The following is a 22,406-nucleotide window of genomic DNA, read 5'->3' on the forward strand; positions in this document are numbered from 1 at the left end:
AGTTGCATGTGTCGGGACAACACCGCGCTACCGGCAGTCGTGGCCGAGTGGTTAAGGCGTCTGACTCGAAATCAGATTCCCTCTGGGAGCGTAGGTTCGAATCCTACCGGCTGCGTGCGATTTTGCGTAAAGAGGAGCAAAAATTTTCGCACACCTGTGACATGCGTGGGCGAATGCGGGTGCAAACCAGTGACGCCATTCTCAACAAGACGAAAGTTTCCGTTTAAGAATACTGAGTTTCGCGACGACCGCTGCTTACTGTGGCCATCGGTTCACCTCGCGCTGATGCTGGGACTGCAGAAAGCCGTCGCTGAGATCGTGAGTACACAGATGTGCTCGAAAGTGTTGGACAGAGCGAACATTCATTTCTTTTTAAGAATCGCAATTCAATCATTCGAGCGCGGCTAAGGCAGTGGTGCAGCGTTTCTTTTCATAAGATCTCGCAGTTGCTTGGAGGTATGCCCATCGTTTTAAGACGACAGAAAACTAGCGTCAGCGGTGCGTCAGTGGGAAGTCGGTGAAGTCGCCATTGGAGCCATAAGCCAGTAATTACAACATGCGAATCACTCGCACACCACGCAGCTGTACGATAATGCTCGTGCGTGGGCCCGCATAGCTGAGTCGGTAGAGCGTTAGGCTTTCAAACAAAGGGTCCTGGGTTCAAGTCCCTGTCTGGGCGAAAATTAATACACTTTCGTAACGGCTAATGGAAACCCTACGGAAAAGAGTGAGGCCACGCCGTTTTCTGCCATCAGATTGCTTGTAAAGGTGGCGGTTTCACTTGTCGGGAGTCGCTTCTGCCAACGGCAGTCGTGGCCGAGTGGTTAAGGCGTCTGACTTGAAATCAGATTCCCTCTGGGAGCGTAGGTTCGAGTCCTGCCGACTGCGAAAATTTTCTCGCTCTCAAAAGATGGACGTTTCAGCTGCATCCTAGCAGTTGCGTCACTACTAAACACGTGGGTCACCAGCAATGTGCAGTACTATTTGATCCAGGGCGCAGCGTTACAGTCGCGTCCAGAAGCCGCAGCTCATCTCCTCGTCTCACAGTCCATTTTAGCTTGCAGACGATGACGTGTAGCAATTTATGAGCTAACGCAAGTCGAATGTTTTACCGTGTGTATCTGCTAGAAACTGCCTCTCATACGGTGGAGAGGCTCACTCCTTCTTGTGTCGTTCTCTGCACATGAGTTGCCCCTGGCATCGATATAGCACGGGTTTTCTAGCGCCAGCGCGGCGTCACGTGAAGTCAGCGAAGTGAATATTACACGAATCGAGTCGACATGTTTGCTTGTTACGATGATGGAAGCAGAAGAAATGTGTGTGGGACTTCACTGCATCGGCTGCTCGCCTTTCAGCGTCCCTGTGTCTTATCAGACGAAGGTGACTGTGAAATTGGCAACGAGGCAGAGTTTGACGAACACATGCAAACAGCACCGTTCAACGTCAGCCGAAATAGCTCAGTTGGGAGAGCGTTAGACTGAAGATCTAAAGGTCCCTGGTTCGATCCCGGGTTTCGGCAGGTACTCGTTTTGATGCGACGCCAATGGAATTGCTCTGCGTTGGTGATAATGCAACTACCGCTGACAACAACAATGACTCTCTCCTGTAGGTGTTCTGGTTGTCTAGTGCATGCCATAAGAGGAACTCACTAGACAACTGACTCCCTTAGAAGCAAAAGAATCAAAAAAGTCCTACCGACTGCGTTCCTTTTTCTGTGTCAGGTGGTGAAGAACGTCTTCAACGGAACCGTGAAATGAGCGAAAACGTGGGAAACATTGCATTCGAAATGCTTGCGAATTTTCCAATTGCCCAGTGAGTGTCGACAAAACATGTAAATTCGCTGCTCCAACGTATGAGACGTAACGACTCCTGCAATTTGTTGTTGCATCGTGTGTCAGCAGTCTTCGGTAGTGTGTTACGAGCTTATCGCGATAAGTTTGCAGACAGCATTTAGGCGACGTTTTATTAGTAACGGCCCCATGCAGCGATTGCACAGCAGTAAAGGACGTGAGTTGTGCATCGTGGGAGGTTTCACAGCGTCGCGTGAGCCCGGATAGCTCAGTCGGTAGAGCATTAGGCTTTTAACCTAAGGGTCCAGGGTTCAAGTCCCTGTCCGGGCGGAAATTTTAATACTTTGGTAGCGATTCGTCTGGTAGCGGTGGAAACGCTACGGAAAATAATGCAGCTACGCCTGTTTCTGACACCACAGTGCTTTAAACAGTAGCAGTTGCATGTGTCGGGACAACACCGCGCTACCGGCAGTCGTGGCCGAGTGGTTAAGGCGTCTGACTCGAAATCAGATTCCCTCTGGGAGCGTAGGTTCGAATCCTACCGGCTGCGTGCGATTTTGCGTAAAGAGGAGCAAAAATTTTCGCACACCTGTGACATGCGTGGGCGAATGCGGGTGCAAACCAGTGACGCCATTCTCAACAAGACGAAAGTTTCCGTTTAAGAATACTGAGTTTCGCGACGACCGCTGCTTACTGTGGCCATCGGTTCACCTCGCGCTGATGCTGGGACTGCAGAAAGCCGTCGCTGAGATCGTGAGTACACAGATGTACTCGAAAGTGTTGGACAGAGCGAACATTCATTTCTTTTTAAGAATCGCAATTCAATCATTCGAGCGCGGCTAAGGCAGTGGTGCAGCGTTTCTTTTCATAAGATCTCGCAGTTGCTTGGAGGTATGCCCATCGTTTTAAGACGACAGAAAACTAGCGTCAGCGGTGCGTCAGTGGGAAGTCGGTGAAGTCGCCATTGGAGCCATAAGCCAGTAATTACAACATGCGAATCACTCGCACACCACGCAGCTGTACGATAATGCTCGTGCGTGGGCCCGCATAGCTGAGTCGGTAGAGCGTTAGGCTTTCAAACAAAGGGTCCTGGGTTCAAGTCCCTGTCTGGGCGAAAATTAATACACTTTCGTAACGGCTAATGGAAACTCTACGGAAAAGAGTGAGGCCACGCCGTTTTCTGCCATCAGATTGCTTGTAAAGGTGGCGGTTTCACTTGTCGGGAGTCGCTTCTGCCAACGGCAGTCGTGGCCGAGTGGTTAAGGCGTCTGACTTGAAATCAGATTCCCTCTGGGAGCGTAGGTTCGAGTCCTGCCGACTGCGAAAATTTTCTCGCTCTCAAAAGATGGACGTTTCAGCTGCATCCTAGCAGTTGCGTCACTACTAAACACGTGGGTCACCAGCAATGTGCAGTACTATTTGATCCAGGGCGCAGCGTTACAGTCGCGTCCAGAAGCCGCAGCTCATCTCCTCGTCTCACAGTCCATTTTAGCTTGCAGACGATGACGTGTAGCAATTTATGAGCTAACGCAAGTCGAATGTTTTACCGTGTGTATCTGCTAGAAACTGCCTCTCATACGGTGGAGAGGCTCACTCCTTCTTGTGTCGTTCTCTGCACATGAGTTGCCCCTGGCATCGATATAGCACGGGTTTTCTAGCGCCAGCGCGGCGTCACGTGAAGTCAGCGAAGTGAATATTACACGAATCGAGTCGACATGTTTGCTTGTTACGATGATGGAAGCAGAAGAAATGTGTGTGGGACTTCACTGCATCGGCTGCTCGCCTTTCAGCGTCCCTGTGTCTTATCAGACGAAGGTGACTGTGAAATTGGCAACGAGGCAGAGTTTGACGAACACATGCAAACAGCACCGTTCAACGTCAGCCGAAATAGCTCAGTTGGGAGAGCGTTAGACTGAAGATCTAAAGGTCCCTGGTTCGATCCCGGGTTTCGGCAGGTACTCGTTTTGATGCGACGCCAATGGAATTGCTCTGCGTTGGTGATAATGCAACTACCGCTGACAACAACAATGACTCTCTCCTGTAGGTGTTCTGGTTGTCTAGTGCATGCCATAAGAGGAACTCACTAGACAACTGACTCCCTTAGAAGCAAAAGAATCAAAAAAGTCCTACCGACTGCGTTCCTTTTTCTGTGTCAGGTGGTGAAGAACGTCTTCAACGGAACCGTGAAATGAGCGAAAACGTGGGAAACATTGCATTCGAAATGCTTGCGAATTTTCCAATTGCCCAGTGAGTGTCGACAAAACATGTAAATTCGCTGCTCCAACGTATGAGACGTAACGACTCCTGCAATTTGTTGTTGCATCGTGTGTCAGCAGTCTTCGGTAGTGTGTTACGAGCTTATCGCGATAAGTTTGCAGACAGCATTTAGGCGACGTTTTATTAGTAACGGCCCCATGCAGCGATTGCACAGCAGTAAAGGACGTGAGTTGTGCATCGTGGGAGGTTTCACAGCGTCGCGTGAGCCCGGATAGCTCAGTCGGTAGAGCATTAGGCTTTTAACCTAAGGGTCCAGGGTTCAAGTCCCTATCCGGGCGGAAATTTTAATACTTTGGTAGCGATTCGTCTGGTAGCGGTGGAAACGCTACGGAAAATAATGCAGCTACGCCTGTTTCTGACACCACAGTGCTTTAAACAGTAGCAGTTGCATGTGTCGGGACAACACCGCGCTACCGGCAGTCGTGGCCGAGTGGTTAAGGCGTCTGACTCGAAATCAGATTCCCTCTGGGAGCGTAGGTTCGAATCCTACCGGCTGCGTGCGATTTTGCGTAAAGAGGAGCAAAAATTTTCGCACACCTGTGACATGCGTGGGCGAATGCGGGTGCAAACCAGTGACGCCATTCTCAACAAGACGAAAGTTTCCGTTTAAGAATACTGAGTTTCGCGACGACCGCTGCTTACTGTGGCCATCGGTTCACCTCGCGCTGATGCTGGGACTGCAGAAAGCCGTCGCTGAGATCGTGAGTACACAGATGTGCTCGAAAGTGTTGGACAGAGCGAACATTCATTTCTTTTTAAGAATCGCAATTCAATCATTCGAGCGCGGCTAAGGCAGTGGTGCAGCGTTTCTTTTCATAAGATCTCGCAGTTGCTTGGAGGTATGCCCATCGTTTTAAGACGACAGAAAACTAGCGTCAGCGGTGCGTCAGTGGGAAGTCGGTGAAGTCGCCATTGGAGCCATAAGCCAGTAATTACAACATGCGAATCACTCGCACACCACGCAGCTGTACGATAATGCTCGTGCGTGGGCCCGCATAGCTGAGTCGGTAGAGCGTTAGGCTTTCAAACAAAGGGTCCTGGGTTCAAGTCCCTGTCTGGGCGAAAATTAATACACTTTCGTAACGGCTAATGGAAACTCTACGGAAAAGAGTGAGGCCACGCCGTTTTCTGCCATCAGATTGCTTGTAAAGGTGGCGGTTTCACTTGTCGGGAGTCGCTTCTGCCAACGGCAGTCGTGGCCGAGTGGTTAAGGCGTCTGACTTGAAATCAGATTCCCTCTGGGAGCGTAGGTTCGAGTCCTGCCGACTGCGAAAATTTTCTCGCTCTCAAAAGATGGACGTTTCAGCTGCATCCTAGCAGTTGCGTCACTACTAAACACGTGGGTCACCAGCAATGTGCAGTACTATTTGATCCAGGGCGCAGCGTTACAGTCGCGTCCAGAAGCCGCAGCTCATCTCCTCGTCTCACAGTCCATTTTAGCTTGCAGACGATGACGTGTAGCAATTTATGAGCTAACGCAAGTCGAATGTTTTACCGTGTGTATCTGCTAGAAACTGCCTCTCATACGGTGGAGAGGCTCACTCCTTCTTGTGTCGTTCTCTGCACATGAGTTGCCCCTGGCATCGATATAGCACGGGTTTTCTAGCGCCAGCGCGGCGTCACGTGAAGTCAGCGAAGTGAATATTACACGAATCGAGTCGACATGTTTGCTTGTTACGATGATGGAAGCAGAAGAAATGTGTGTGGGACTTCACTGCATCGGCTGCTCGCCTTTCAGCGTCCCTGTGTCTTATCAGACGAAGGTGACTGTGAAATTGGCAACGAGGCAGAGTTTGACGAACACATGCAAACAGCACCGTTCAACGTCAGCCGAAATAGCTCAGTTGGGAGAGCGTTAGACTGAAGATCTAAAGGTCCCTGGTTCGATCCCGGGTTTCGGCAGGTACTCGTTTTGATGCGACGCCAATGGAATTGCTCTGCGTTGGTGATAATGCAACTACCGCTGACAACAACAATGACTCTCTCCTGTAGGTGTTCTGGTTGTCTAGTGCATGCCATAAGAGGAACTCACTAGACAACTGACTCCCTTAGAAGCAAAAGAATCAAAAAAGTCCTACCGACTGCGTTCCTTTTTCTGTGTCAGGTGGTGAAGAACGTCTTCAACGGAACCGTGAAATGAGCGAAAACGTGGGAAACATTGCATTCGAAATGCTTGCGAATTTTCCAATTGCCCAGTGAGTGTCGACAAAACATGTAAATTCGCTGCTCCAACGTATGAGACGTAACGACTCCTGCAATTTGTTGTTGCATCGTGTGTCAGCAGTCTTCGGTAGTGTGTTACGAGCTTATCGCGATAAGTTTGCAGACAGCATTTAGGCGACGTTTTATTAGTAACGGCCCCATGCAGCGATTGCACAGCAGTAAAGGACGTGAGTTGTGCATCGTGGGAGGTTTCACAGCGTCGCGTGAGCCCGGATAGCTCAGTCGGTAGAGCATTAGGCTTTTAACCTAAGGGTCCAGGGTTCAAGTCCCTGTCCGGGCGGAAATTTTAATACTTTGGTAGCGATTCGTCTGGTAGCGGTGGAAACGCTACGGAAAATAATGCAGCTACGCCTGTTTCTGACACCACAGTGCTTTAAACAGTAGCAGTTGCATGTGTCGGGACAACACCGCGCTACCGGCAGTCGTGGCCGAGTGGTTAAGGCGTCTGACTCGAAATCAGATTCCCTCTGGGAGCGTAGGTTCGAATCCTACCGGCTGCGTGCGATTTTGCGTAAAGAGGAGCAAAAATTTTCGCACACCTGTGACATGCGTGGGCGAATGCGGGTGCAAACCAGTGACGCCATTCTCAACAAGACGAAAGTTTCCGTTTAAGAATACTGAGTTTCGCGACGACCGCTGCTTACTGTGGCCATCGGTTCACCTCGCGCTGATGCTGGGACTGCAGAAAGCCGTCGCTGAGATCGTGAGTACACAGATGTGCTCGAAAGTGTTGGACAGAGCGAACATTCATTTCTTTTTAAGAATCGCAATTCAATCATTCGAGCGCGGCTAAGGCAGTGGTGCAGCGTTTCTTTTCATAAGATCTCGCAGTTGCTTGGAGGTATGCCCATCGTTTTAAGACGACAGAAAACTAGCGTCAGCGGTGCGTCAGTGGGAAGTCGGTGAAGTCGCCATTGGAGCCATAAGCCAGTAATTACAACATGCGAATCACTCGCACACCACGCAGCTGTACGATAATGCTCGTGCGTGGGCCCGCATAGCTGAGTCGGTAGAGCGTTAGGCTTTCAAACAAAGGGTCCTGGGTTCAAGTCCCTGTCTGGGCGAAAATTAATACACTTTCGTAACGGCTAATGGAAACCCTACGGAAAAGAGTGAGGCCACGCCGTTTTCTGCCATCAGATTGCTTGTAAAGGTGGCGGTTTCACTTGTCGGGAGTCGCTTCTGCCAACGGCAGTCGTGGCCGAGTGGTTAAGGCGTCTGACTTGAAATCAGATTCCCTCTGGGAGCGTAGGTTCGAGTCCTGCCGACTGCGAAAATTTTCTCGCTCTCAAAAGATGGACGTTTCAGCTGCATCCTAGCAGTTGCGTCACTACTAAACACGTGGGTCACCAGCAATGTGCAGTACTATTTGATCCAGGGCGCAGCGTTACAGTCGCGTCCAGAAGCCGCAGCTCATCTCCTCGTCTCACAGTCCATTTTAGCTTGCAGACGATGACGTGTAGCAATTTATGAGCTAACGCAAGTCGAATGTTTTACCGTGTGTATCTGCTAGAAACTGCCTCTCATACGGTGGAGAGGCTCACTCCTTCTTGTGTCGTTCTCTGCACATGAGTTGCCCCTGGCATCGATATAGCACGGGTTTTCTAGCGCCAGCGCGGCGTCACGTGAAGTCAGCGAAGTGAATATTACACGAATCGAGTCGACATGTTTGCTTGTTACGATGATGGAAGCAGAAGAAATGTGTGTGGGACTTCACTGCATCGGCTGCTCGCCTTTCAGCGTCCCTGTGTCTTATCAGACGAAGGTGACTGTGAAATTGGCAACGAGGCAGAGTTTGACGAACACATGCAAACAGCACCGTTCAACGTCAGCCGAAATAGCTCAGTTGGGAGAGCGTTAGACTGAAGATCTAAAGGTCCCTGGTTCGATCCCGGGTTTCGGCAGGTACTCGTTTTGATGCGACGCCAATGGAATTGCTCTGCGTTGGTGATAATGCAACTACCGCTGACAACAACAATGACTCTCTCCTGTAGGTGTTCTGGTTGTCTAGTGCATGCCATAAGAGGAACTCACTAGACAACTGACTCCCTTAGAAGCAAAAGAATCAAAAAAGTCCTACCGACTGCGTTCCTTTTTCTGTGTCAGGTGGTGAAGAACGTCTTCAACGGAACCGTGAAATGAGCGAAAACGTGGGAAACATTGCATTCGAAATGCTTGCGAATTTTCCAATTGCCCAGTGAGTGTCGACAAAACATGTAAATTCGCTGCTCCAACGTATGAGACGTAACGACTCCTGCAATTTGTTGTTGCATCGTGTGTCAGCAGTCTTCGGTAGTGTGTTACGAGCTTATCGCGATAAGTTTGCAGACAGCATTTAGGCGACGTTTTATTAGTAACGGCCCCATGCAGCGATTGCACAGCAGTAAAGGACGTGAGTTGTGCATCGTGGGAGGTTTCACAGCGTCGCGTGAGCCCGGATAGCTCAGTCGGTAGAGCATTAGGCTTTTAACCTAAGGGTCCAGGGTTCAAGTCCCTGTCCGGGCGGAAATTTTAATACTTTGGTAGCGATTCGTCTGGTAGCGGTGGAAACGCTACGGAAAATAATGCAGCTACGCCTGTTTCTGACACCACAGTGCTTTAAACAGTAGCAGTTGCATGTGTCGGGACAACACCGCGCTACCGGCAGTCGTGGCCGAGTGGTTAAGGCGTCTGACTCGAAATCAGATTCCCTCTGGGAGCGTAGGTTCGAATCCTACCGGCTGCGTGCGATTTTGCGTAAAGAGGAGCAAAAATTTTCGCACACCTGTGACATGCGTGGGCGAATGCGGGTGCAAACCAGTGACGCCATTCTCAACAAGACGAAAGTTTCCGTTTAAGAATACTGAGTTTCGCGACGACCGCTGCTTACTGTGGCCATCGGTTCACCTCGCGCTGATGCTGGGACTGCAGAAAGCCGTCGCTGAGATCGTGAGTACACAGATGTGCTCGAAAGTGTTGGACAGAGCGAACATTCATTTCTTTTTAAGAATCGCAATTCAATCATTCGAGCGCGGCTAAGGCAGTGGTGCAGCGTTTCTTTTCATAAGATCTCGCAGTTGCTTGGAGGTATGCCCATCGTTTTAAGACGACAGAAAACTAGCGTCAGCGGTGCGTCAGTGGGAAGTCGGTGAAGTCGCCATTGGAGCCATAAGCCAGTAATTACAACATGCGAATCACTCGCACACCACGCAGCTGTACGATAATGCTCGTGCGTGGGCCCGCATAGCTGAGTCGGTAGAGCGTTAGGCTTTCAAACAAAGGGTCCTGGGTTCAAGTCCCTGTCTGGGCGAAAATTAATACACTTTCGTAACGGCTAATGGAAACTCTACGGAAAAGAGTGAGGCCACGCCGTTTTCTGCCATCAGATTGCTTGTAAAGGTGGCGGTTTCACTTGTCGGGAGTCGCTTCTGCCAACGGCAGTCGTGGCCGAGTGGTTAAGGCGTCTGACTTGAAATCAGATTCCCTCTGGGAGCGTAGGTTCGAGTCCTGCCGACTGCGAAAATTTTCTCGCTCTCAAAAGATGGACGTTTCAGCTGCATCCTAGCAGTTGCGTCACTACTAAACACGTGGGTCACCAGCAATGTGCAGTACTATTTGATCCAGGGCGCAGCGTTACAGTCGCGTCCAGAAGCCGCAGCTCATCTCCTCGTCTCACAGTCCATTTTAGCTTGCAGACGATGACGTGTAGCAATTTATGAGCTAACGCAAGTCGAATGTTTTACCGTGTGTATCTGCTAGAAACTGCCTCTCATACGGTGGAGAGGCTCACTCCTTCTTGTGTCGTTCTCTGCACATGAGTTGCCCCTGGCATCGATATAGCACGGGTTTTCTAGCGCCAGCGCGGCGTCACGTGAAGTCAGCGAAGTGAATATTACACGAATCGAGTCGACATGTTTGCTTGTTACGATGATGGAAGCAGAAGAAATGTGTGTGGGACTTCACTGCATCGGCTGCTCGCCTTTCAGCGTCCCTGTGTCTTATCAGACGAAGGTGACTGTGAAATTGGCAACGAGGCAGAGTTTGACGAACACATGCAAACAGCACCGTTCAACGTCAGCCGAAATAGCTCAGTTGGGAGAGCGTTAGACTGAAGATCTAAAGGTCCCTGGTTCGATCCCGGGTTTCGGCAGGTACTCGTTTTGATGCGACGCCAATGGAATTGCTCTGCGTTGGTGATAATGCAACTACCGCTGACAACAACAATGACTCTCTCCTGTAGGTGTTCTGGTTGTCTAGTGCATGCCATAAGAGGAACTCACTAGACAACTGACTCCCTTAGAAGCAAAAGAATCAAAAAAGTCCTACCGACTGCGTTCCTTTTTCTGTGTCAGGTGGTGAAGAACGTCTTCAACGGAACCGTGAAATGAGCGAAAACGTGGGAAACATTGCATTCGAAATGCTTGCGAATTTTCCAATTGCCCAGTGAGTGTCGACAAAACATGTAAATTCGCTGCTCCAACGTATGAGACGTAACGACTCCTGCAATTTGTTGTTGCATCGTGTGTCAGCAGTCTTCGGTAGTGTGTTACGAGCTTATCGCGATAAGTTTGCAGACAGCATTTAGGCGACGTTTTATTAGTAACGGCCCCATGCAGCGATTGCACAGCAGTAAAGGACGTGAGTTGTGCATCGTGGGAGGTTTCACAGCGTCGCGTGAGCCCGGATAGCTCAGTCGGTAGAGCATTAGGCTTTTAACCTAAGGGTCCAGGGTTCAAGTCCCTGTCCGGGCGGAAATTTTAATACTTTGGTAGCGATTCGTCTGGTAGCGGTGGAAACGCTACGGAAAATAATGCAGCTACGCCTGTTTCTGACACCACAGTGCTTTAAACAGTAGCAGTTGCATGTGTCGGGACAACACCGCGCTACCGGCAGTCGTGGCCGAGTGGTTAAGGCGTCTGACTCGAAATCAGATTCCCTCTGGGAGCGTAGGTTCGAATCCTACCGGCTGCGTGCGATTTTGCGTAAAGAGGAGCAAAAATTTTCGCACACCTGTGACATGCGTGGGCGAATGCGGGTGCAAACCAGTGACGCCATTCTCAACAAGACGAAAGTTTCCGTTTAAGAATACTGAGTTTCGCGACGACCGCTGCTTACTGTGGCCATCGGTTCACCTCGCGCTGATGCTGGGACTGCAGAAAGCCGTCGCTGAGATCGTGAGTACACAGATGTGCTCGAAAGTGTTGGACAGAGCGAACATTCATTTCTTTTTAAGAATCGCAATTCAATCATTCGAGCGCGGCTAAGGCAGTGGTGCAGCGTTTCTTTTCATAAGATCTCGCAGTTGCTTGGAGGTATGCCCATCGTTTTAAGACGACAGAAAACTAGCGTCAGCGGTGCGTCAGTGGGAAGTCGGTGAAGTCGCCATTGGAGCCATAAGCCAGTAATTACAACATGCGAATCACTCGCACACCACGCAGCTGTACGATAATGCTCGTGCGTGGGCCCGCATAGCTGAGTCGGTAGAGCGTTAGGCTTTCAAACAAAGGGTCCTGGGTTCAAGTCCCTGTCTGGGCGAAAATTAATACACTTTCGTAACGGCTAATGGAAACTCTACGGAAAAGAGTGAGGCCACGCCGTTTTCTGCCATCAGATTGCTTGTAAAGGTGGCGGTTTCACTTGTCGGGAGTCGCTTCTGCCAACGGCAGTCGTGGCCGAGTGGTTAAGGCGTCTGACTTGAAATCAGATTCCCTCTGGGAGCGTAGGTTCGAGTCCTGCCGACTGCGAAAATTTTCTCGCTCTCAAAAGATGGACGTTTCAGCTGCATCCTAGCAGTTGCGTCACTACTAAACACGTGGGTCACCAGCAATGTGCAGTACTATTTGATCCAGGGCGCAGCGTTACAGTCGCGTCCAGAAGCCGCAGCTCATCTCCTCGTCTCACAGTCCATTTTAGCTTGCAGACGATGACGTGTAGCAATTTATGAGCTAACGCAAGTCGAATGTTTTACCGTGTGTATCTGCTAGAAACTGCCTCTCATACGGTGGAGAGGCTCACTCCTTCTTGTGTCGTTCTCTGCACATGAGTTGCCCCTGGCATCGATATAGCACGGGTTTTCTAGCGCCAGCGCGGCGTCACGTGAAGTCAGCGAAGTGAATATTACACGAATCGAGTCGACATGTTTGCTTGTTACGATGATGGAAGCAGAAGAAATGTGTGTGGGACTTCACTGCATCGGCTGCTCGCCTTTCAGCGTCCCTGTGTCTTATCAGACGAAGGTGACTGTGAAATTGGCAACGAGGCAGAGTTTGACGAACACATGCAAACAGCACCGTTCAACGTCAGCCGAAATAGCTCAGTTGGGAGAGCGTTAGACTGAAGATCTAAAGGTCCCTGGTTCGATCCCGGGTTTCGGCAGGTACTCGTTTTGATGCGACGCCAATGGAATTGCTCTGCGTTGGTGATAATGCAACTACCGCTGACAACAACAATGACTCTCTCCTGTAGGTGTTCTGGTTGTCTAGTGCATGCCATAAGAGGAACTCACTAGACAACTGACTCCCTTAGAAGCAAAAGAATCAAAAAAGTCCTACCGACTGCGTTCCTTTTTCTGTGTCAGGTGGTGAAGAACGTCTTCAACGGAACCGTGAAATGAGCGAAAACGTGGGAAACATTGCATTCGAAATGCTTGCGAATTTTCCAATTGCCCAGTGAGTGTCGACAAAACATGTAAATTCGCTGCTCCAACGTATGAGACGTAACGACTCCTGCAATTTGTTGTTGCATCGTGTGTCAGCAGTCTTCGGTAGTGTGTTACGAGCTTATCGCGATAAGTTTGCAGACAGCATTTAGGCGACGTTTTATTAGTAACGGCCCCATGCAGCGATTGCACAGCAGTAAAGGACGTGAGTTGTGCATCGTGGGAGGTTTCACAGCGTCGCGTGAGCCCGGATAGCTCAGTCGGTAGAGCATTAGGCTTTTAACCTAAGGGTCCAGGGTTCAAGTCCCTGTCCGGGCGGAAATTTTAATACTTTGGTAGCGATTCGTCTGGTAGCGGTGGAAACGCTACGGAAAATAATGCAGCTACGCCTGTTTCTGACACCACAGTGCTTTAAACAGTAGCAGTTGCATGTGTCGGGACAACACCGCGCTACCGGCAGTCGTGGCCGAGTGGTTAAGGCGTCTGACTCGAAATCAGATTCCCTCTGGGAGCGTAGGTTCGAATCCTACCGGCTGCGTGCGATTTTGCGTAAAGAGGAGCAAAAATTTTCGCACACCTGTGACATGCGTGGGCGAATGCGGGTGCAAACCAGTGACGCCATTCTCAACAAGACGAAAGTTTCCGTTTAAGAATACTGAGTTTCGCGACGACCGCTGCTTACTGTGGCCATCGGTTCACCTCGCGCTGATGCTGGGACTGCAGAAAGCCGTCGCTGAGATCGTGAGTACACAGATGTGCTCGAAAGTGTTGGACAGAGCGAACATTCATTTCTTTTTAAGAATCGCAATTCAATCATTCGAGCGCGGCTAAGGCAGTGGTGCAGCGTTTCTTTTCATAAGATCTCGCAGTTGCTTGGAGGTATGCCCATCGTTTTAAGACGACAGAAAACTAGCGTCAGCGGTGCGTCAGTGGGAAGTCGGTGAAGTCGCCATTGGAGCCATAAGCCAGTAATTACAACATGCGAATCACTCGCACACCACGCAGCTGTACGATAATGCTCGTGCGTGGGCCCGCATAGCTGAGTCGGTAGAGCGTTAGGCTTTCAAACAAAGGGTCCTGGGTTCAAGTCCCTGTCTGGGCGAAAATTAATACACTTTCGTAACGGCTAATGGAAACCCTACGGAAAAGAGTGAGGCCACGCCGTTTTCTGCCATCAGATTGCTTGTAAAGGTGGCGGTTTCACTTGTCGGGAGTCGCTTCTGCCAACGGCAGTCGTGGCCGAGTGGTTAAGGCGTCTGACTTGAAATCAGATTCCCTCTGGGAGCGTAGGTTCGAGTCCTGCCGACTGCGAAAATTTTCTCGCTCTCAAAAGATGGACGTTTCAGCTGCATCCTAGCAGTTGCGTCACTACTAAACACGTGGGTCACCAGCAATGTGCAGTACTATTTGATCCAGGGCGCAGCGTTACAGTCGCGTCCAGAAGCCGCAGCTCATCTCCTCGTCTCACAGTCCATTTTAGCTTGCAGACGATGACGTGTAGCAATTTATGAGCTAACGCAAGTCGAATGTTTTACCGTGTGTATCTGCTAGAAACTGCCTCTCATACGGTGGAGAGGCTCACTCCTTCTTGTGTCGTTCTCTGCACATGAGTTGCCCCTGGCATCGATATAGCACGGGTTTTCTAGCGCCAGCGCGGCGTCACGTGAAGTCAGCGAAGTGAATATTACACGAATCGAGTCGACATGTTTGCTTGTTACGATGATGGAAGCAGAAGAAATGTGTGTGGGACTTCACTGCATCGGCTGCTCGCCTTTCAGCGTCCCTGTGTCTTATCAGACGAAGGTGACTGTGAAATTGGCAACGAGGCAGAGTTTGACGAACACATGCAAACAGCACCGTTCAACGTCAGCCGAAATAGCTCAGTTGGGAGAGCGTTAGACTGAAGATCTAAAGGTCCCTGGTTCGATCCCGGGTTTCGGCAGGTACTCGTTTTGATGCGACGCCAATGGAATTGCTCTGCGTTGGTGATAATGCAACTACCGCTGACAACAACAATGACTCTCTCCTGTAGGTGTTCTGGTTGTCTAGTGCATGCCATAAGAGGAACTCACTAGACAACTGACTCCCTTAGAAGCAAAAGAATCAAAAAAGTCCTACCGACTGCGTTCCTTTTTCTGTGTCAGGTGGTGAAGAACGTCTTCAACGGAACCGTGAAATGAGCGAAAACGTGGGAAACATTGCATTCGAAATGCTTGCGAATTTTCCAATTGCCCAGTGAGTGTCGACAAAACATGTAAATTCGCTGCTCCAACGTATGAGACGTAACGACTCCTGCAATTTGTTGTTGCATCGTGTGTCAGCAGTCTTCGGTAGTGTGTTACGAGCTTATCGCGATAAGTTTGCAGACAGCATTTAGGCGACGTTTTATTAGTAACGGCCCCATGCAGCGATTGCACAGCAGTAAAGGACGTGAGTTGTGCATCGTGGGAGGTTTCACAGCGTCGCGTGAGCCCGGATAGCTCAGTCGGTAGAGCATTAGGCTTTTAACCTAAGGGTCCAGGGTTCAAGTCCCTGTCCGGGCGGAAATTTTAATACTTTGGTAGCGATTCGTCTGGTAGCGGTGGAAACGCTACGGAAAATAATGCAGCTACGCCTGTTTCTGACACCACAGTGCTTTAAACAGTAGCAGTTGCATGTGTCGGGACAACACCGCGCTACCGGCAGTCGTGGCCGAGTGGTTAAGGCGTCTGACTCGAAATCAGATTCCCTCTGGGAGCGTAGGTTCGAATCCTACCGGCTGCGTGCGATTTTGCGTAAAGAGGAGCAAAAATTTTCGCACACCTGTGACATGCGTGGGCGAATGCGGGTGCAAACCAGTGACGCCATTCTCAACAAGACGAAAGTTTCCGTTTAAGAATACTGAGTTTCGCGACGACCGCTGCTTACTGTGGCCATCGGTTCACCTCGCGCTGATGCTGGGACTGCAGAAAGCCGTCGCTGAGATCGTGAGTACACAGATGTGCTCGAAAGTGTTGGACAGAGCGAACATTCATTTCTTTTTAAGAATCGCAATTCAATCATTCGAGCGCGGCTAAGGCAGTGGTGCAGCGTTTCTTTTCATAAGATCTCGCAGTTGCTTGGAGGTATGCCCATCGTTTTAAGACGACAGAAAACTAGCGTCAGCGGTGCGTCAGTGGGAAGTCGGTGAAGTCGCCATTGGAGCCATAAGCCAGTAATTACAACATGCGAATCACTCGCACACCACGCAGCTGTACGATAATGCTCGTGCGTGGGCCCGCATAGCTGAGTCGGTAGAGCGTTAGGCTTTCAAACAAAGGGTCCTGGGTTCAAGTCCCTGTCTGGGCGAAAATTAATACACTTTCGTAACGGCTAATGGAAACTCTACGGAAAAGAGTGAGGCCACGCCGTTTTCTGCCATCAGATTGCTTGTAAAGGTGGCGGTTTCACTTGTCGGGAGTCGCTTCTGCCAACGGCAGTCGTGGCCGAGTGGTTAAGGCGTCTGACTTGAAATCAGATTCCCTCTGGGAGCGTAGGTTCGAGTCCTGCCGACTGCGAAAATTTTCTCGCTCTCAAAAGATGGACGTTTCAGCTGCATCCTAGCAGTTGCGTCACTACTAAACACGTGGGTCACCAGCAATGTGCAGTACTATTTGATCCAGGGCGCAGCGTTACAGTCGCGTCCAGAAGCCGCAGCTCATCTCCTCGTCTCACAGTCCATTTTAGCTTGCAGACGATGACGTGTAGCAATTTATGAGCTAACGCAAGTCGAATGTTTTTACCGTGTGTATCTGCTAGAAACTGCCTCTCATACGGTGGAGAGGCTCACTCCTTCTTGTGTCGTTCTCTGCACATGAGTTGCCCCTGGCATCGATATAGCACGGGTTTTCTAGCGCCAGCGCGGCGTCACGTGAAGTCAGCGAAGTGAATATTACACGAATCGAGTCGACATGTTTGCTTGTTACGATGATGGAAGCAGAAGAAATGTGTGTGGGACTTCACTGCATCGGCTGCTCGCCTTTCAGCGTCCCTGTGTCTTATCAGACGAAGGTGGACTGTGAAATTGGCAACGAGGCAGAGTTTGACGAACACATGCAAACAGCACCGTTCAACGTCAGCCGAAATAGCTCAGTTGGGAGAGCGTTAGACTGAAGATCTAAAGGTCCCTGGTTCGATCCCGGGTTTCGGCAGGTACTCGTTTTGATGCGACGCCAATGGAATTGCTCTGCGTTGGTGATAATGCAACTACCGCTGACAACAACAATGACTCTCTCCTGTAGGTGTTCTGGTTGTCTAGTGCATGCCATAAGAGGAACTCACTAGACAACTGACTCCCTTAGAAGCAAAAGAATCAAAAAAGTCCTACCGACTGCGTTCCTTTTTCTGTGTCAGGTGGTGAAGAACGTCTTCAACGGAACCGTGAAATGAGCGAAAACGTGGGAAACATTGCATTCGAAATGCTTGCGAATTTTCCAATTGCCCAGTGAGTGTCGACAAAACATGTAAATTCGCTGCTCCAACGTATGAGACGTAACGACTCCTGCAATTTGTTGTTGCATCGTGTGTCAGCAGTCTTCGGTAGTGTGTTACGAGCTTATCGCGATAAGTTTGCAGACAGCATTTAGGCGACGTTTTATTAGTAACGGCCCCATGCAGCGATTGCACAGCAGTAAAGGACGTGAGTTGTGCATCGTGGGAGGTTTCACAGCGTCGCGTGAGCCCGGATAGCTCAGTCGGTAGAGCATTAGGCTTTTAACCTAAGGGTCCAGGGTTCAAGTCCCTGTCCGGGCGGAAATTTTAATACTTTGGTAGCGATTCGTCTGGGTAGCGGTGGAAACGCTACGGAAAATAATGCAGCTACGCCTGTTTCTGACACCACAGTGCTTTAAACAGTAGCAGTTGCATGTGTCGGGACAACACCGCGCTACCGGCAGTCGTGGCCGAGTGGTTAAGGCGTCTGACTCGAAATCAGATTCCCTCTGGGAGCGTAGGTTCGAATCCTACCGCTGCGTGCGATTTTGCGTAAAGAGGAGCAAAAATTTTCGCACACCTGTGACATGCGTGGGCGAATGCGGGTGCAAACCAGTGACGCCATTCTCAACAAGACGAAAGTTTCCGTTTAAGAATACTGAGTTTCGCGACGACCGCTGCTTACTGTGGCCATCGGTTCACCTCGCGCTGATGCTGGGACTGCAGAAAGCCGTCGCTGAGATCGTGAGTACACAGATGTGCTCGAAAGTGTTGGACAGAGCGAACATTCATTTCTTTTTAAGAATCGCAATTCAATCATTCGAGCGCGGCTAAGGCAGTGGTGCAGCGTTTCTTTTCATAAGATCTCGCAGTTGCTTGGAGTATGCCCATCGTTTTAAGACGACAGAAAACTAGCGTCAGCGGTGCGTCAGTGGAAGTCGGTGAAGTCGCCATTGGAGCCATAAGCCAGTAATTACAACATGCGAATCACTCGCACACCACGCAGCTGTACGATAATGCTCGTGCGTGGGCCCGCATAGCTGAGTCGGTAGAGCGTTAGGCTTTCAAACAAAGGGTCCTGGGTTCAAGTCCCTGTCTGGGCGAAAATTAATACACTTTCGTAACGGCTAATGGAAACCCTACGGAAAAGAGTGAGGCCACGCCGTTTTCTGCCATCAGATTGCTTGTAAAGGTGGCGGTTTCACTTGTCGGGAGTCGCTTCTGCCAACGGCAGTCGTGGCCGAGTGGTTAAGGCGTCTGACTTGAAATCAGATTCCCTCTGGGAGCGTAAGTTCGAGTCCTGCCGACTGCGAAAATTTTCTCGCTCTCAAAAGATGGACGTTTCAGCTGCATCCTAGCAGTTGCGTCACTACTAAACACGTGGGTCACCAGCAATGTGCAGTACTATTTGATCCAGGGCGCAGCGTTACAGTCGCGTCCAGAAGCCGCAGCTCATCTCCTCGTCTCACAGTCCATTTTAGCTTGCAGACGATGACGTGTAGCAATTTATGAGCTAACGCAAGTCGAATGTTTTACCGTGTGTATCTGCTAGAAACTGCCTCTCATACGGTGGAGAGGCTCACTCCTTCTTGTGTCGTTCTCTGCACATGAGTTGCCCCTGGCATCGATATAGCACGGGTTTTCTAGCGCCAGCGCGGCGTCACGTGAAGTCAGCGAAGTGAATATTACACGAATCGAGTCGACATGTTTGCTTGTTACGATGATGGAAGCAGAAGAAATGTGTGTGGGACTTCACTGCATCGGCTGCTCGCCTTTCAGCGTCCCTGTGTCTTATCAGACGAAGGTGACTGTGAAATTGGCAACGAGGCAGAGTTTGACGAACACATGCAAACAGCACCGTTCAACGTCAGCCGAAATAGCTCAGTTGGGAGAGCGTTAGACTGAAGATCTAAAGGTCCCTGGTTCGATCCCGGGTTTCGGCAGGTACTCGTTTTGATGCGACGCCAATGGAATTGCTCTGCGTTGGTGATAATGCAACTACCGCTGACAACAACAATGACTCTCTCCTGTAGGTGTTCTGGTTGTCTAGTGCATGCCATAAGAGGAACTCACTAGACAACTGACTCCCTTAGAAGCAAAAGAATCAAAAAAGTCCTACCGACTGCGTTCCTTTTTCTGTGTCAGGTGGTGAAGAACGTCTTCAACGGAACCGTGAAATGAGCGAAAACGTGGGAAACATTGCATTCGAAATGCTTGCGAATTTTCCAATTGCCCAGTGAGTGTCGACAAAACATGTAAATTCGCTGCTCCAACGTATGAGGACGTAACGACTCCTGCAATTTGTTGTTGCATCGTGTGTCAGCAGTCTTCGGTAGTGTGTTACGAGCTTATCGCGATAAGTTTGCAGACAGCATTTAGGCGACGTTTTATTAGTAACGGCCCCATGCAGCGATTGCACAGCAGTAAAGGACGTGAGTTGTGCATCGTGGGAGGTTTCACAGCGTCGCGTGAGCCCGGATAGCTCAGTCGGTAGAGCATTAGGCTTTTAACCTAAGGGTCCAGGGTTCAAGTCCCTGTCCGGGCGGAAATTTTAATACTTTGGTAGCGATTCGTCTGGTAGCGGTGGAAACGCTACGGAAAATAATGCAGCTACGCCTGTTTCTGACACCACAGTGCTTTAAACAGTAGCAGTTGCATGTGTCGGGACAACACCGCGCTACCGGCAGTCCGTGGCCGAGTGGTTAAGGCGTCTGACTCGAAATCAGATTCCCTCTGGAGCGTAGGTTCGAATCCTACCGGCTGCGTGCGATTTTGCGTAAAGAGGAGCAAAAATTTTCGCACACCTGTGACATGCGTGGGCGAATGCGGGGTGCAAACCAGTGACGCCATTCTCAACAAGACGAAAGTTTCCGTTTAAGAATACTGAGTTTCGCGACGACCGCTGCTTACTGTGGCCATCGGTTCACCTCGCGCTGATGCTGGGACTGCAGAAAGCCGTCGCTGAGATCGTGAGTACACAGATGTGCTCGAAAGTGTTGGACAGAGCGAACATTCATTTCTTTTTAAGAATCGCAATTCAATCATTCGAGCGCGGCTAAGGCAGTGGTGCAGCGTTTCTTTTCATAAGATCTCGCAGTTGCTTGGAGGTATGCCCATCGTTTTAAGACGACAGAAAACTAGCGTCCAGCGGTGCGTCAGTGGGAAGTCGGTGAAGTCGCCATTGGAGCCATAAGCCAGTAATTACAACATGCGAATCACTCGCACACCACGCAGCTGTACGATAATGCTCGTGCGTGGGCCCGCATAGCTGAGTCGGTAGAGCGTTAGGCTTTCAAACAAAGGGTCCTGGGTTCAAGTCCCTGTCTGGGCGAAAATTAATACACTTTCGTAACGCTAATGGAAACTCTACGGAAAAGAGTGAGGCCACGCCGTTTTCTGCCATCAGATTGCTTGTAAAGGTGGCGGTTTCACTTGTCGGAGTCGCTTCTGCCAACGGCAGTCGTGGCCGAGTGGTTAAGGCGTCTGACTTGAAATCAGATTCCCTCTGGGAGCGTAGGTTCGAGTCCTGCCGACTGCGAAAATTTTCTCGCTCTCAAAAGATGGACGTTTCAGCTGCATCCTAGCAGTTGCGTCACTACTAAACACGTGGGGTCACCAGCAATGTGCAGTACTATTTGATCCAGGGCGCAGCGTTACAGTCGCGTCCAGAAGCCGCAGCTCATCTCCTCGTCTCACAGTCCATTTTAGCTTGCAGACGATGACGTGTAGCAATTTATGAGCTAACGCAAGTCGAATGTTTTACCGTGTGTATCTGCTAGAAACTGCCTCTCATACGGTGGAGAGGCTCACTCCTTCTTGTGTCGTTCTCTGCACATGAGTTGCCCCTGGCATCGATATAGCACGGGTTTTCTAGCGCCAGCGCGGCGTCACGTGAAGTCAGCGAAGTGAATATTACACGAATCGAGTCGACATGTTTGCTTGTTACGATGATGGAAGCAGAAGAAATGTGTGTGGGACTTCACTGCATCGGCTGCTCGCCTTTCAGCGTCCCTGTGTCTTATCAGACGAAGGTGACTGTGAAATTGGCAACGAGGCAGAGTTTGACGAACACATGCAAACAGCACCGTTCAACGTCAGCCGAAATAGCTCAGTTGGGAGAGCGTTAGACTGAAGATCTAAAGGTCCCTGGTTCGATCCGGGTTTCGGCAGGTACTCGTTTTGATGCGACGCCAATGGAATTGCTCTGCGTTGGTGATAATGCAACTACCGCTGACAACAACAATGACTCTCTCCTGTAGGTGTTCTGGTTGTCTAGTGCATGCCATAAGAGGAACTCACTAGACAACTGACTCCCTTAGAAGCAAAAGAATCAAAAAAGTCCTACCGACTGCGTTCCTTTTTCTGTGTCAGGTGGTGAAGAACGTCTTCAACGGAACCGTGAAATGAGCGAAAACGTGGGGAAACATTGCATTCGAAATGCTTTGCGAATTTTCCAATTGCCCAGTGAGTGTCGACAAAACATGTAAATTCGCTGCTCCAACGTATGAGACGTAACGACTCTGCAATTTGTTGTTGCATCGTGTGTCAGCAGTCTTCGGTAGTGTGTTACGAGCTTATCGCGATAAGTTTGCAGACAGCATTTAGGCGACGTTTTTATTAGTAACGGCCCCATGCAGCGATTGCACAGCAGTAAAGGACGTGAGTTGTGCATCGTGGGAGGTTTCACAGCGTCGCGTGAGCCCGGATAGCTCAGTCGGTAGAGCATTAGGCTTTTAACCTAAGGGTCCAGGGTTCAAGTCCCTGTCCGGGCGGAAATTTTAATACTTTGGTAGCGATTCGTCTGGTAGCGGTGGAAACGCTACGGAAAATAATGCAGCTACGCCTGTTTCTGACACCACAGTGCTTTAAACAGTAGCAGTTGCATGTGTCGGGGACAACACCGCGCTACCGGCAGTCGTGGCCGAGTGGTTAAGGCGTCTGACTCGAAATCAGATTCCCTCTGGGAGCGTAGGTTCGAATCCTACCGGCTGCGTGCGATTTTGCGTAAAGAGGAGCAAAAATTTTCGCAC

General features: G+C 50.1%; 41 non-coding genes across 41 annotated transcripts; all 41 read left to right on the plus strand.

The window, feature by feature from the left end:
* The first annotated feature begins 33 nt into the window (after positions 1–33).
* On the plus strand, positions 34–115 carry Trnas-cga. The gene has a single exon. It is a non-coding gene; the product is annotated as a tRNA-Ser (tRNA).
* Positions 116–806: 691 nt separating this feature from the next.
* Trnas-uga lies at positions 807–888 on the plus strand. The gene has a single exon. It is a non-coding gene; the product is annotated as a tRNA-Ser (tRNA).
* A 558-nt stretch (positions 889–1,446) lies between these two features.
* Trnaf-gaa lies at positions 1,447–1,519 on the plus strand. Its single transcript has one exon. It is a non-coding gene; the product is annotated as a tRNA-Phe (tRNA).
* Positions 1,520–2,047: 528 nt separating this feature from the next.
* Trnak-uuu lies at positions 2,048–2,120 on the plus strand. Its single transcript has one exon. It is a non-coding gene; the product is annotated as a tRNA-Lys (tRNA).
* A 138-nt stretch (positions 2,121–2,258) lies between these two features.
* On the plus strand, positions 2,259–2,340 carry Trnas-cga. The gene has a single exon. It is a non-coding gene; the product is annotated as a tRNA-Ser (tRNA).
* A 691-nt stretch (positions 2,341–3,031) lies between these two features.
* Trnas-uga lies at positions 3,032–3,113 on the plus strand. Its single transcript has one exon. It is a non-coding gene; the product is annotated as a tRNA-Ser (tRNA).
* A 558-nt stretch (positions 3,114–3,671) lies between these two features.
* On the plus strand, positions 3,672–3,744 carry Trnaf-gaa. Its single transcript has one exon. It is a non-coding gene; the product is annotated as a tRNA-Phe (tRNA).
* A 528-nt stretch (positions 3,745–4,272) lies between these two features.
* Positions 4,273–4,345, plus strand: Trnak-uuu. The gene has a single exon. It is a non-coding gene; the product is annotated as a tRNA-Lys (tRNA).
* Positions 4,346–4,483: 138 nt separating this feature from the next.
* On the plus strand, positions 4,484–4,565 carry Trnas-cga. The gene has a single exon. It is a non-coding gene; the product is annotated as a tRNA-Ser (tRNA).
* A 691-nt stretch (positions 4,566–5,256) lies between these two features.
* Trnas-uga lies at positions 5,257–5,338 on the plus strand. Its single transcript has one exon. It is a non-coding gene; the product is annotated as a tRNA-Ser (tRNA).
* Positions 5,339–5,896: 558 nt separating this feature from the next.
* Trnaf-gaa lies at positions 5,897–5,969 on the plus strand. Its single transcript has one exon. It is a non-coding gene; the product is annotated as a tRNA-Phe (tRNA).
* A 528-nt stretch (positions 5,970–6,497) lies between these two features.
* Trnak-uuu lies at positions 6,498–6,570 on the plus strand. The gene has a single exon. It is a non-coding gene; the product is annotated as a tRNA-Lys (tRNA).
* A 138-nt stretch (positions 6,571–6,708) lies between these two features.
* On the plus strand, positions 6,709–6,790 carry Trnas-cga. The gene has a single exon. It is a non-coding gene; the product is annotated as a tRNA-Ser (tRNA).
* A 691-nt stretch (positions 6,791–7,481) lies between these two features.
* Trnas-uga lies at positions 7,482–7,563 on the plus strand. The gene has a single exon. It is a non-coding gene; the product is annotated as a tRNA-Ser (tRNA).
* A 558-nt stretch (positions 7,564–8,121) lies between these two features.
* Trnaf-gaa lies at positions 8,122–8,194 on the plus strand. Its single transcript has one exon. It is a non-coding gene; the product is annotated as a tRNA-Phe (tRNA).
* A 528-nt stretch (positions 8,195–8,722) lies between these two features.
* On the plus strand, positions 8,723–8,795 carry Trnak-uuu. Its single transcript has one exon. It is a non-coding gene; the product is annotated as a tRNA-Lys (tRNA).
* Positions 8,796–8,933: 138 nt separating this feature from the next.
* Trnas-cga lies at positions 8,934–9,015 on the plus strand. The gene has a single exon. It is a non-coding gene; the product is annotated as a tRNA-Ser (tRNA).
* A 691-nt stretch (positions 9,016–9,706) lies between these two features.
* Trnas-uga lies at positions 9,707–9,788 on the plus strand. Its single transcript has one exon. It is a non-coding gene; the product is annotated as a tRNA-Ser (tRNA).
* Positions 9,789–10,346: 558 nt separating this feature from the next.
* On the plus strand, positions 10,347–10,419 carry Trnaf-gaa. Its single transcript has one exon. It is a non-coding gene; the product is annotated as a tRNA-Phe (tRNA).
* Positions 10,420–10,947: 528 nt separating this feature from the next.
* Trnak-uuu lies at positions 10,948–11,020 on the plus strand. Its single transcript has one exon. It is a non-coding gene; the product is annotated as a tRNA-Lys (tRNA).
* A 138-nt stretch (positions 11,021–11,158) lies between these two features.
* Positions 11,159–11,240, plus strand: Trnas-cga. Its single transcript has one exon. It is a non-coding gene; the product is annotated as a tRNA-Ser (tRNA).
* Positions 11,241–11,931: 691 nt separating this feature from the next.
* On the plus strand, positions 11,932–12,013 carry Trnas-uga. Its single transcript has one exon. It is a non-coding gene; the product is annotated as a tRNA-Ser (tRNA).
* Positions 12,014–12,571: 558 nt separating this feature from the next.
* On the plus strand, positions 12,572–12,644 carry Trnaf-gaa. The gene has a single exon. It is a non-coding gene; the product is annotated as a tRNA-Phe (tRNA).
* Positions 12,645–13,172: 528 nt separating this feature from the next.
* Positions 13,173–13,245, plus strand: Trnak-uuu. Its single transcript has one exon. It is a non-coding gene; the product is annotated as a tRNA-Lys (tRNA).
* A 138-nt stretch (positions 13,246–13,383) lies between these two features.
* On the plus strand, positions 13,384–13,465 carry Trnas-cga. Its single transcript has one exon. It is a non-coding gene; the product is annotated as a tRNA-Ser (tRNA).
* A 691-nt stretch (positions 13,466–14,156) lies between these two features.
* On the plus strand, positions 14,157–14,238 carry Trnas-uga. Its single transcript has one exon. It is a non-coding gene; the product is annotated as a tRNA-Ser (tRNA).
* A 558-nt stretch (positions 14,239–14,796) lies between these two features.
* Positions 14,797–14,869, plus strand: Trnaf-gaa. Its single transcript has one exon. It is a non-coding gene; the product is annotated as a tRNA-Phe (tRNA).
* Positions 14,870–15,397: 528 nt separating this feature from the next.
* On the plus strand, positions 15,398–15,470 carry Trnak-uuu. Its single transcript has one exon. It is a non-coding gene; the product is annotated as a tRNA-Lys (tRNA).
* A 138-nt stretch (positions 15,471–15,608) lies between these two features.
* Positions 15,609–15,690, plus strand: Trnas-cga. The gene has a single exon. It is a non-coding gene; the product is annotated as a tRNA-Ser (tRNA).
* A 691-nt stretch (positions 15,691–16,381) lies between these two features.
* Positions 16,382–16,463, plus strand: Trnas-uga. The gene has a single exon. It is a non-coding gene; the product is annotated as a tRNA-Ser (tRNA).
* Positions 16,464–17,023: 560 nt separating this feature from the next.
* On the plus strand, positions 17,024–17,096 carry Trnaf-gaa. The gene has a single exon. It is a non-coding gene; the product is annotated as a tRNA-Phe (tRNA).
* A 528-nt stretch (positions 17,097–17,624) lies between these two features.
* On the plus strand, positions 17,625–17,697 carry Trnak-uuu. The gene has a single exon. It is a non-coding gene; the product is annotated as a tRNA-Lys (tRNA).
* Positions 17,698–17,836: 139 nt separating this feature from the next.
* Positions 17,837–17,917, plus strand: Trnas-cga. Its single transcript has one exon. It is a non-coding gene; the product is annotated as a tRNA-Ser (tRNA).
* Positions 17,918–18,606: 689 nt separating this feature from the next.
* Positions 18,607–18,688, plus strand: Trnas-uga. The gene has a single exon. It is a non-coding gene; the product is annotated as a tRNA-Ser (tRNA).
* A 558-nt stretch (positions 18,689–19,246) lies between these two features.
* Trnaf-gaa lies at positions 19,247–19,319 on the plus strand. The gene has a single exon. It is a non-coding gene; the product is annotated as a tRNA-Phe (tRNA).
* A 529-nt stretch (positions 19,320–19,848) lies between these two features.
* Trnak-uuu lies at positions 19,849–19,921 on the plus strand. The gene has a single exon. It is a non-coding gene; the product is annotated as a tRNA-Lys (tRNA).
* A 138-nt stretch (positions 19,922–20,059) lies between these two features.
* On the plus strand, positions 20,060–20,141 carry Trnas-cga. Its single transcript has one exon. It is a non-coding gene; the product is annotated as a tRNA-Ser (tRNA).
* Positions 20,142–20,832: 691 nt separating this feature from the next.
* Positions 20,833–20,914, plus strand: Trnas-uga. Its single transcript has one exon. It is a non-coding gene; the product is annotated as a tRNA-Ser (tRNA).
* Positions 20,915–21,473: 559 nt separating this feature from the next.
* Trnaf-gaa lies at positions 21,474–21,545 on the plus strand. Its single transcript has one exon. It is a non-coding gene; the product is annotated as a tRNA-Phe (tRNA).
* A 530-nt stretch (positions 21,546–22,075) lies between these two features.
* On the plus strand, positions 22,076–22,148 carry Trnak-uuu. Its single transcript has one exon. It is a non-coding gene; the product is annotated as a tRNA-Lys (tRNA).
* A 139-nt stretch (positions 22,149–22,287) lies between these two features.
* On the plus strand, positions 22,288–22,369 carry Trnas-cga. Its single transcript has one exon. It is a non-coding gene; the product is annotated as a tRNA-Ser (tRNA).
* The last annotated feature ends 37 nt before the right edge of the window (positions 22,370–22,406 follow it).

The sequence above is a fragment of the Schistocerca americana genome, unplaced genomic scaffold, assembly GCF_021461395.2.
Source record: "Schistocerca americana isolate TAMUIC-IGC-003095 unplaced genomic scaffold, iqSchAmer2.1 HiC_scaffold_1255, whole genome shotgun sequence".
In the NCBI taxonomy this organism is placed as follows: Eukaryota; Metazoa; Arthropoda; class Insecta; order Orthoptera; family Acrididae; genus Schistocerca; species Schistocerca americana.